Source organism: Anneissia japonica, unplaced genomic scaffold (genome assembly GCF_011630105.1).
Source record: "Anneissia japonica isolate Jap-2015-1 unplaced genomic scaffold, ASM1163010v1 scaffold287858_len863314_cov180, whole genome shotgun sequence".
NCBI classification, from domain to species: domain Eukaryota; kingdom Metazoa; phylum Echinodermata; class Crinoidea; order Comatulida; family Comatulidae; genus Anneissia; species Anneissia japonica.
The window spans coordinates 674,764-684,910 of NW_022693771.1; the positions used below are offsets into that span (position 1 = coordinate 674,764).

Sequence of the window (10,147 nt, forward strand, 5' to 3'; positions counted from 1 at the left end):
ATTGTGTAGAGAATGTGTACTCCATTCCCTAAATTGTGTCTTAATCTGTGAAAACTATGTCATTCCATATTATAGTATTCCAAACTATAATAGCAACATACTGAAATTTAACGAGTGTGGTGCATACAACAAAGTGGAAACGAAATGGAAAATAGTATTTACAGAGACAAAGATCATGTTACCTATGCTAGGAATACCAATAAGTCTTCCACACAAAAATTCCGATTTAAAGGCTTTCGGTATATCTTTTAAAATGAGGAACTAGCTTTATGATGGAAATATTGAAAAACATAGATGAACTTAATTTTGATGTACAGGAAGTGATATACCATATTTATTCAAATTTATTTTTGAGAAAGGATTTTGAGGGGGAGTTCATTCGAGGGAGGCGTTTAATCGAGGGAGGTCTGGCCCGTAACCAGGGGGATCGGGGGTATCGGACGATCCCCCCCCCCCCCAACAGAATAGGGAGTTCAGCTCTACAAGACCAACACAAAACACAACTTTGTTGTCACTATTTTCATAATCTTTCATAAATTACTATATCTATTCTACCATCATTACTATAGTAAGTAGTTTAATAGATATGTGTGCCTTGGCCTTACAATACTATTAAAGCCTACGACATGCACTGTAGTTTTTATGTGCAATTACACTCAAAATACGTTCTGCGCAGTAAAGGAAGAAGATGATGATGATGTTTATGATATGATCCTGTCTGTAGACTACTAAATTTGATCTACTAACATTATTACATGGTATAGCCTACTGCCGATTTTTCAATATTTTCACATTATCAAATATATTCAGTTTTAATTCACGAAAATTGTAATTCTTTTGACAGCAGCTCAAACACACCAGAAGAGCATTTTGAATTAGAAGGTGGCGGTCATAGTTTTTTAAACATTTTTCGAGAGAACCCCTGGACCCCAAAAGTTCCACTCAGATTGAAAAAAGATCCCCCCCCCCCTTCGTTACAAAAGCTTGTTACGGTCCTGAGTAAAACTTTATTTGGAAAAGTAATCTCAAAATCGAGTTGCCGTCCCCGGCATTGTCTGTGACGTCGTATGATTTGCGTGCGATTTTAACCAATTAACCCCTAAGTCAAAAAATAGCTGAGCCATGTAGTACCTTGCAAATTAACCAAGAAACCCGGTAGTTTGTTGATTGTTTATTGGTAACGTCCCTTCGCTGCCAAAAATAGTTTTTTGGCAGTGCGTCCCCGGTGATATCTTGAGGGCATTGCGAAGGCTGGTTACGTTTTGGTGCAAATCGATTGAGCATTTTCATTCATCTTGCCATGTAAGTTACTTCCGTTAAACAATAGTAATAGGTTTAGTCCTATATAATTTTTGGCTTGTATTCATCACTTACTCTATAATTTATTTCCTTAAGTAATCATAATGACTCAAACAAATTTAATTTACTCAGTGGCGTAGCTAGTGTGGTCAAAGGGGCAGGGGGTGCACACACGTGGTTTTGGCCAGGTACTCAATCCTGTCCTCGCTGGAGGCGAAATTCGCGTTCGTTCAGTCCATCCAGGAGGCATGCGTCCGGGAGTACCGTACTCTCGCGAATAAATTAAATATTTTTTTGCATTTTCTGAGGGGCGCTTATTCAAACGGGGCGCTCTTATGGGAAATTATTAAATTCAAGAGGCACTTTTTGAATGAAAAAAAAGATTATAGACCTATAAGGACATTACGAATGGTGGTTAGGTGGAAAAGATAATCGCCTAGAGAACATGGCTCATGACAAGAATGCGTGAAGAATATTTACATAACAGCAAAAACGAAAAAGAGGACTAGGACTAGGCATAGACAAATATGTAAGAAGAGCAAAGTAGGAGATATACTGTCTGTCCAGGGATCGGAGCTCTCATCTGTCCAAGAAAAATATCCTCATTTTGATATTGACCTAAGAAGAATGTGTTTCAACTCTGCAGATCAAATCATGCCAACAACCACAGTTCCAGGATTGATTGGATTATTGACTTGCTAAAAAGAAAATCTTATGATATTATTGAGCTTATTCAAACGGAGCGCTTAAGGAAATTTTGACGCTTATTCAAACGGGGCGCTTATATACGCGCGAGTACGGTAGTGTACTACCGACTACTGAGTTTTAAATTAAGATACTGGTACTCGGGCTGATACTCTACTGCCGAGACTGATCAGGGAGTTGGTCATAACAACTGCATTGGTTTCGCTTCTGCTGCTCAACTATACTATAATATATAATATAATATATAATGTCTATGGAGATTTTTGTATGATCGGAATGAAATGCAAGAAAGAGGGAAGAAGGAGGAGAGGGAGGGGAAAGAAAGTGTTTATGCAGTCCCCGACCGGGTTATTTCTCGCAATTCACATTGGCGGATTTGTTTTGTTTTGTTGTGTTTTTTTTTTCTTTTTGTTTTTGTTTTTTTTGGCGGTGGGGGGCGGGGTCCCTTCGTCTTTGTGGTTCACGATTCACGGAAAGAAGAATATGTATGCGATATACTTTATATATCACATAATAGGCCTACTAGTATTTACTGTAATAAGAACGAGAAAGTTTATCTGACAGTTTTCAAGAGTGTGGGGGGGGGGGGGAACCTTAAAATTTCCAGAATTTAAAGTCATTAAAAAGACACCTCAGAAGTCTGGAAAGCTCCTTCCTTGCCATCTAGGAATCAATATTTTTCCAGGAGGACCCCCCCCCCACCCTTTCTTTTTTGAGTTTTCGTGAAAAAATGACACCCCGCCCCCAAATGTGAAACCAGGTCCGCTCGCTCCAAAAATAAAAAGAAAAAAAAATGATAATCTGAGCAAGATAGACATTGTGTTTTAAAGGCCAAAGGTGCTAAATATATAGAACAATATTTTACTTTTCCATAATCTCAAAATATGATATTGTAATGCCTATCTGTTTCAATAAACCTCACAATTATGATATTGTAATGCCTATCTGTTTCAATAAACCTCACAATTATGATATTGTAATGCCTATCAGTTTCAATAAACCTCACAATTATGATACTGTAATGCCTATCTATGTATGTCACTACAATGCAAACCGTACATGTTCCATATATATCAGCTAAAAAAAAAAAAGATTTTTTGTTTTGCTAATCTTTGATTCATTACTGCCTCTTCTTTTTAAAGTGATCGCTTTTGTCGTTGCTGTCTACTTAACCTATTTCAGGAAGGTTTTTGAGGGGTAGTTATTTGAGGAAGTATTTTTTAAATGTTTGTGTATACAATTGTAATACTAAATAATTCACACTTCATTGTAAATAGCCTACACAGTATGCCACCAAAGCACACAGATCCGGGTTATAACAACAATATTAATTAAATTCTCAGTGAAGGAAAAATAGTATTAAAAATGGTTTACTTTGCATTTATTCGAAATTGAATATTTGGGGGCTTATCCAAGGGGGCGCTTATTCGAAATTTAACATTTGGCATAATTTAGCATAATTTCCCATCAGCCTCGGCATAACTTGATTTGCATCACTGGTCACACTGTTACCGCATTTCTTCATTACTGCTTTAAGTGTGGCCAGTGGAAGAGAGTGTGACCGATATAGATAACAGTGTGTAAGTAGGCCACTTAAATATTGAAATATAATTTATACTTTAAAATATTATATACATAGGCATAAATATATATAAATTTCATGGAAATACATGACGTGGAATCACTGATGTCCAATACTCTTACACCCATGAAAACATAGATATTGTTTTCAAACCGCCATTTTACTTTTGATTTGAGTGTTATTTATTGGTTCTACAGTTCCGAAAAGCATTAAATGTTTTACGTTATCAAATAGTACAATACACGTAGATCTTTAAAAAGAAATTGGTATTATTAAATACAAAACATCCCGTCAAAATTCGAATTAGTAAGCGTCCTTTAAAATACTCATGGTGAACCACGTCACAGCAATACAAGCTGGGATAGCTATAAGTATGTCTGGCCAAGAATGGTCAGCATGTTATTTATATCCTTGACTAGATGGCGATCATTAATAATATTGAAAGGAGGAACAGGCTTTCTCCATAGGACATGAAAATAGAGTATTTTGCTTTACTTTTCATTATATAAACATGCATCTAGAATTCCACCAACGATTTTATTAATATAACTTTACTCTTCACTTCTATGGGTGTGTTGTACTAAATACGTTGAACAATGTCGATTTGATTAAACAACGCGTTTCCAACAAAAAAAAAATAATTGCAATAATACTGTTGGTATTTTTCTCGTTTTGTATTTAGGCATACAGGTGTCATGGTTTCAATTGGTGTTCATTCAAATTGAGCTGAATTAAATTAGAGAGATTCAAATATTAATTAATAGTCTACAATACATACCCCACAAATAATTTCAAATTATTGCAATAGGAATTATTTAAATTAATATATGCCCACTGGAATCTTTTTTTGACATTCTGGTTACCTCCTCATCAAGCGGTTTGACGAACGCCGTCCCATCCAAGCATCAAACATAGTAAGAACTAACACATGATGAAATCAAGAAGTTATTAAGCTTATATATTCTAATAACTTTTTGGTTGAAATTTCATGCTCTTCCCCCACATAATGTACTAACACATTTTGAATATAATTTGTAGTTATAGATCAGTGCACATTTACATTTCAGATTGCCAATAATAACAGGGATTCGAGATATTCAGTAATAGGCCATGGTTGAGGATAAATGGTGAACATGCTTAGTAATCCAATTGCAACTTAAGTATGCTGAGGCACATTGGATTATGAATAAACAGAACATTCCTTTAGCAACTTTATAATTTATCTATAGAATTCTGTAAGAAATCTTTAAAGGTTTTTTTTAAATTTTTTATAGAGAATACTGTAAATAATCTGTAGAATGCTATAGGTTTAGTTAGAATTAATTCTGCAGATGAAATTCATAATACATTATATCCACTAATGGTTTGTTGGTTTACGTTTGTTTGATTTATTATTATTATTATGTATAATGTATATATGCACATTGCACATGGACTAACACATAGGCCGACAGACAGGATTTCAGAATTAAGTTGTGCAACTTAAGTATGCTGAAGCACGCTGAGTGATTATTATAATTGTTAAAACATATATTTTATAAATATTCAATATGATCTATAGACTTCTGTAGGGGTATACTATACAAATTCAATACATAATTTAACTAAGAGTCTGCAGTCATTGACTTAGCTAAATAGTTGTTGATTTCTATAGAGACTCTATTAGGAGGCCTAAAGGAATATTTAATATCTATAGAATTGTAAAAACCAACCATGTTTTTCAATATGATCCAAATATCTCTATAGATATACTGCTATATACATTCAATATACTACTTTTCTAAAGGTCTGTTTAGTATTTAAAAAAAAACTTATTTAGTTTACTTAATTCTTTAGCAATGTAGTTTATCGAATCATATAGAAACTCTATAAACGAGGTTGAAGAAAGTGCTATTGAAAATGTGTGAAATATAGATTACAGTATATTATGTATTATGAAATCAAACATAGGCCTTTATATATTATATAAATTATATAGGTTCTATAGACTTCTGTTTTAGAGGTATTACTATTGAAATTAAATACATGATTTTTCTTTCCTAAGGGTCTGTTTGTATGTTTTTTACTACATAGAACATTCTCTTAGCAAAATGGTTTTAATTTCTATAGAAACTCTATTAAGAAGTTTATAGGAATATTTAAAATTTATAGAATTGTACAATCATGGGCTTATACATACGTTCAATATGATCCAAATACTTCTATAGATGTACTGCTATATACATTCAATTCACTACTTTTCTAAGGTCCTGTTTAGTATGTTTTCACTTACTTAGAACAATTCCTTAGCAGTGTAGTTTATCGAATCATGTAGAAACTCTATAAGAGGTTGAAGAAAGTGCTATTGAAAATGTGTAAAACAGGTTAGAAACCTATAGATATTCTACAGATAATTAATAAGATCTTTATGCTTCTATTTAAAATTCCACCAATCTGTCCATAATTTGCCACATTTTAGATGACATAAATAAATTAGATAATCAAATTGAGCTAACACTTAGGCCAATGATGTATGCATGATAAACCAATTGTGCAACTTCCGAAGCACATTGTTTGAATCAGAAAATGTAACTCAACAACAGGTAGGTGACTAACGCTGCAAGACATCGCTTCGAGCATCCAAGCATCAAACCAAGTAAGAACTAACAATGAACCATGATATGCATTTCTTTCAGCTTCTCCACCTCGTCTATTAACCTGCGTGCGACTGCCTATTTTGTAAACCAACCTTACCTCGTAAATATTTATTTTATTTGTTTATTTTATTCTTGTATACTATTTAGATTATTGGATAACTGTAGCAAAAGATGCCTGTAATTTAGATACTTACTCAGGGCTGAATATGGTAGACACTGCCTGGTGACAGTGATAATAAATACCATAACAGTCTCTACCACCATACCGTGTTTATTGACTTCCTCAGTAGTACCGTTTTAGCCAAGGATTGTGTCGTTCCTTGCACACATAACGTGTATTGTTCGTTGTATTACCCAAGGGGTATTAGCCAAGTGGTACTATATAGTGTACCTTCTTGGATGGCTCCATACTCATTATTTATTTTGTTTTAGCCGATTCAAAATAAATGCAACACTTGTGAAAAAGAAAAACTGTTTCTTTGACTCTTTACTTGGAATCTTAGGATAATGGTCCTACCAAAATAAAAGGTACTTGAATAACATTTTGTGTGTTATTAGACAAAAAGGGTACGATTTAATAGTGTATTGTATTTTGTATCACAGAGAAAGATTGTTACATCTTTCTGTGTGTTTGTATGAATCTTGAAATAAACGAAATAAAAACTTGGTGTCAATGACTCTTTTCTTAAAATTCTAAGCGAGTTTATTTGTAAATTTCATTTTCATTTTTTGCGAGTTTTTGTTTTCCTATTAATTTTACTGTTACATCGTTTTAAATATTGCTTTACTTTTTTTATTTCAGATAAATACTTACTGGTACGGTCACCGTCGAATACTGGATGTGTAAAAACTATTTCTTATCCATGCTTATGTCATCTTTGTTGTTCTATTGTTTTTTGTAACATTCTATTTCATTTTATTTTTCAGATATACTTACGGTCACCTTTCTTGGATATGCGAAACCTGAGTCTGTTAACAAGTATACGGCTTATTAATTCCTTTTGAAAAATCGCCAAATGTCGACACATTCTCAAAGTTTCTATCTGTAAGGTGGTTCTTCGGGCCATGGCCAGGAAATGCAAAAATTAAATATGTTAATGAAGGCGATTATGCTGAGAAAACAAATTTAGGTGTGACCACGCCCCCAAACATGTGGACAAAAAAAAACCATCTACTGGACCTCGATGTATGACACTTATAAAGCAGGAAAGACTGATTTGGTCCCATGACTATTGCTGGAAAGGAAGGAAGGAAGGAGAGCCCAAAATATATCCACCCAAGTATATAAACATGATTAACGTCCACAAAACTATAAACGAAAGAAAAAAAATCACAAACATTGAAGGATATTCATAAAAATATCAAAGTAAAGATACTGCATAATTCTGTCATAAAAATGGTCATTGCTTACATCAACCCTGGCCTATCAATACATTAACATAAGCCTAAACAATATCGCATATTGTTCCCTGGAGTAATTATTGGAAAGCTCAAATAAGATTTAAAAATTGATATTAATTTTCAACATCGTACACTTTTGAGTGCAGATCAGTTTTACCATATTTTTTTCTATCACATTTTCTAATACTTCATTAATCATTTACCATACCGCTATGTCATGTTCTATCCTCTCTCGTACGAAACCCGATGTAGTTATAACTAATTATAACAATTTTTAGGCCTTAGTAATATTTTGAGGCTGAATAACTAGTAAGCTAAGAGTTTACTTAATGACTGCTTAATGCTGCACCTAAACTATAGTTAGGTTAGATTTTAGCTCATCTAGAGTTAAACAGCCGATTTCGTGAAAGAGAGGAGAGGAAGCTAACTTCATATATTAATTTCACATTCGCTTTAACATCAGATTAACCTGTCAGGAGATCTGCATTCATTTGCTGTCCACATACAAATATTTAAATCTATAAATTTTTCAATTATGAGTTGTGTACCCAATTTGTCAGTGGTAGTTTTACAGTAAATATGTCAATTCACAACTCTCTGCTTAAAGAACTTATTATTTTATTTGGTCTATCAGTAATACTTTATAAATACAAGCCTTCATACATTGAACAATACACACGTATATACACAAACAGATACGGCACAGACTAATTAGTTTAATGACAGGAGTGTCGACATTACAAGATATTGTGCAATTCTAGTCCGGGAGGGGTGGGTGGTCTTACTGTTAACCAGTCTACTTATAACAGTAATTTAAATCCATTTCGCGATTATTCGCCAAAAGAAACTACATTAACACCTGTGTAGCTCCTGTGATTATGGATTCACACGAACGAACGAGGATGTCTTCAAATATCAAGTTAAAGGAATGCAACCAAACAAGTTTTTCAAGTCCATGGCTGCTTGTGAGAGGGGACTGCTATCTATGTTATATGTACTGTGTGTGTGTATGTATTATGGTATGTTGGTATGTGTGCATATATATTGTGTAATGTGCGTAGTTCCTATATATATATATATATATATATATATCTGTCTCTTATACACATCTAGATGTGTATAAGAGACTATTCACACATGTGTATGTGTATAGGTGTATATGTATATATATGTATGTGTATATATATGTATGTGTTTATATATGTGTATATGTATATATCTATATAGTGTATATAGTATATATATAATATATATACAGTATATATATATATATATATATAGTGAATATGTGTGTATAAGTGTGCATATTGCATGTTTGTGTGTACGTAAATGTATATAAGAACGTAATAACTTATATTTACTACATGCTTAATTTTTATGTTCTTTATTTTACATGTTTTGATTGATCGAAATGGAGGACTTTATTGCGACACTCTGAAATTGATCTCTTTCTCCTCTGCACGGTATAAATGGACACATTTGGACAATGTGTGAAGATCTGGAGTTACCACTGAGCTCGATCTATATACAGTAGATTATAGTAATCTGTACATTTGATGCTTTGTTTATTGGCGTCAGCATTTTGGTAAAGCAAAATTGGTACAGTTAGGCCTACGTGAAAGTAATGCTCCTCATCAAGCGGTTTGACGAACGCCATCGAACCCAATCATCAGACATAGTAAGAGCTAACACATGATGCAATCAAGAAGTTATTAAGCTTATATATTCTAATAACTTTTTGGTTGAAATTTCATGCTCTTCCCCCACATAATGTACTAACACATTTTGAATATAATATGTAGTTATAGATCAGTGCACTTTTTCACATTTCAGATTGCCAATAATAATATGGATTCGAGATATTCAGTAATAGGCCATGGTTGAGGCACATTGGATGATGAATAAACAGAACATTCCTTTAGCAACTGTTTGAATCAGAAAATTTAACTCAACAACATGTAGGTGACTAACGCTGCAAGACATCGCTTCGAGCATCCAAGCATCAAACCAAGTAAGAATTAACAATATGAACCATGATATGCATTTCTTTCAGCTTCTCCACCTCGTCTATTAATCTGCGTGCGACTGCCCATTACCAACCTTAAATAGGTTATTCTTTTTCATTTCAGATAAATACTAACTAGTACGGTCATCGTCGAATACTGGATGTGTAAAAACTATTTCTTATCCATGCTTATGTCATCTTTGTTGTTCTATTGTAACATTCTATTTCATTTTATTTTTTAGATATACTTACGGTCACCTTTCATGGATATGCGAAACCTGAATCTGTTAACAAGTATACGGCAAAATAATTTCTTTTGTGATTTGTTTCTGAGAAATATTAATTAATATTCAATTATTTTATTCTTTAATTTCAGATACTGTCACGGTACTTTTTGAAAATGGGATGCGCTTACTAAAATAAAGTATTGCTTTATGCTGTGGTGTGTTGTGTTATTTTAAATTATTTTATTACACTGCATACATTTGTGCAACATTAAATAATTTCTTTTGCGCTATT

At 33.3% G+C, this 10,147-nt stretch overlaps 2 long non-coding RNA genes across 2 annotated transcripts; both read left to right on the plus strand.

Moving 5' to 3' along the window:
* Positions 1-3,503: 3,503 nt before the first annotated feature.
* LOC117100930 lies at positions 3,504-8,114 on the plus strand. Its single transcript, XR_004444192.1, has 3 exons — positions 3,504-3,584; positions 4,269-4,500; positions 7,150-8,114. It is a non-coding gene; the product is annotated as an uncharacterized LOC117100930 (long non-coding RNA).
* Positions 8,115-8,485: 371 nt separating this feature from the next.
* LOC117100912 lies at positions 8,486-9,915 on the plus strand. The gene is made up of 4 exons (XR_004444189.1): positions 8,486-8,642; positions 9,041-9,301; positions 9,457-9,634; positions 9,871-9,915. It is a non-coding gene; the product is annotated as an uncharacterized LOC117100912 (long non-coding RNA).
* Positions 9,916-10,147: the final 232 nt, after the last annotated feature.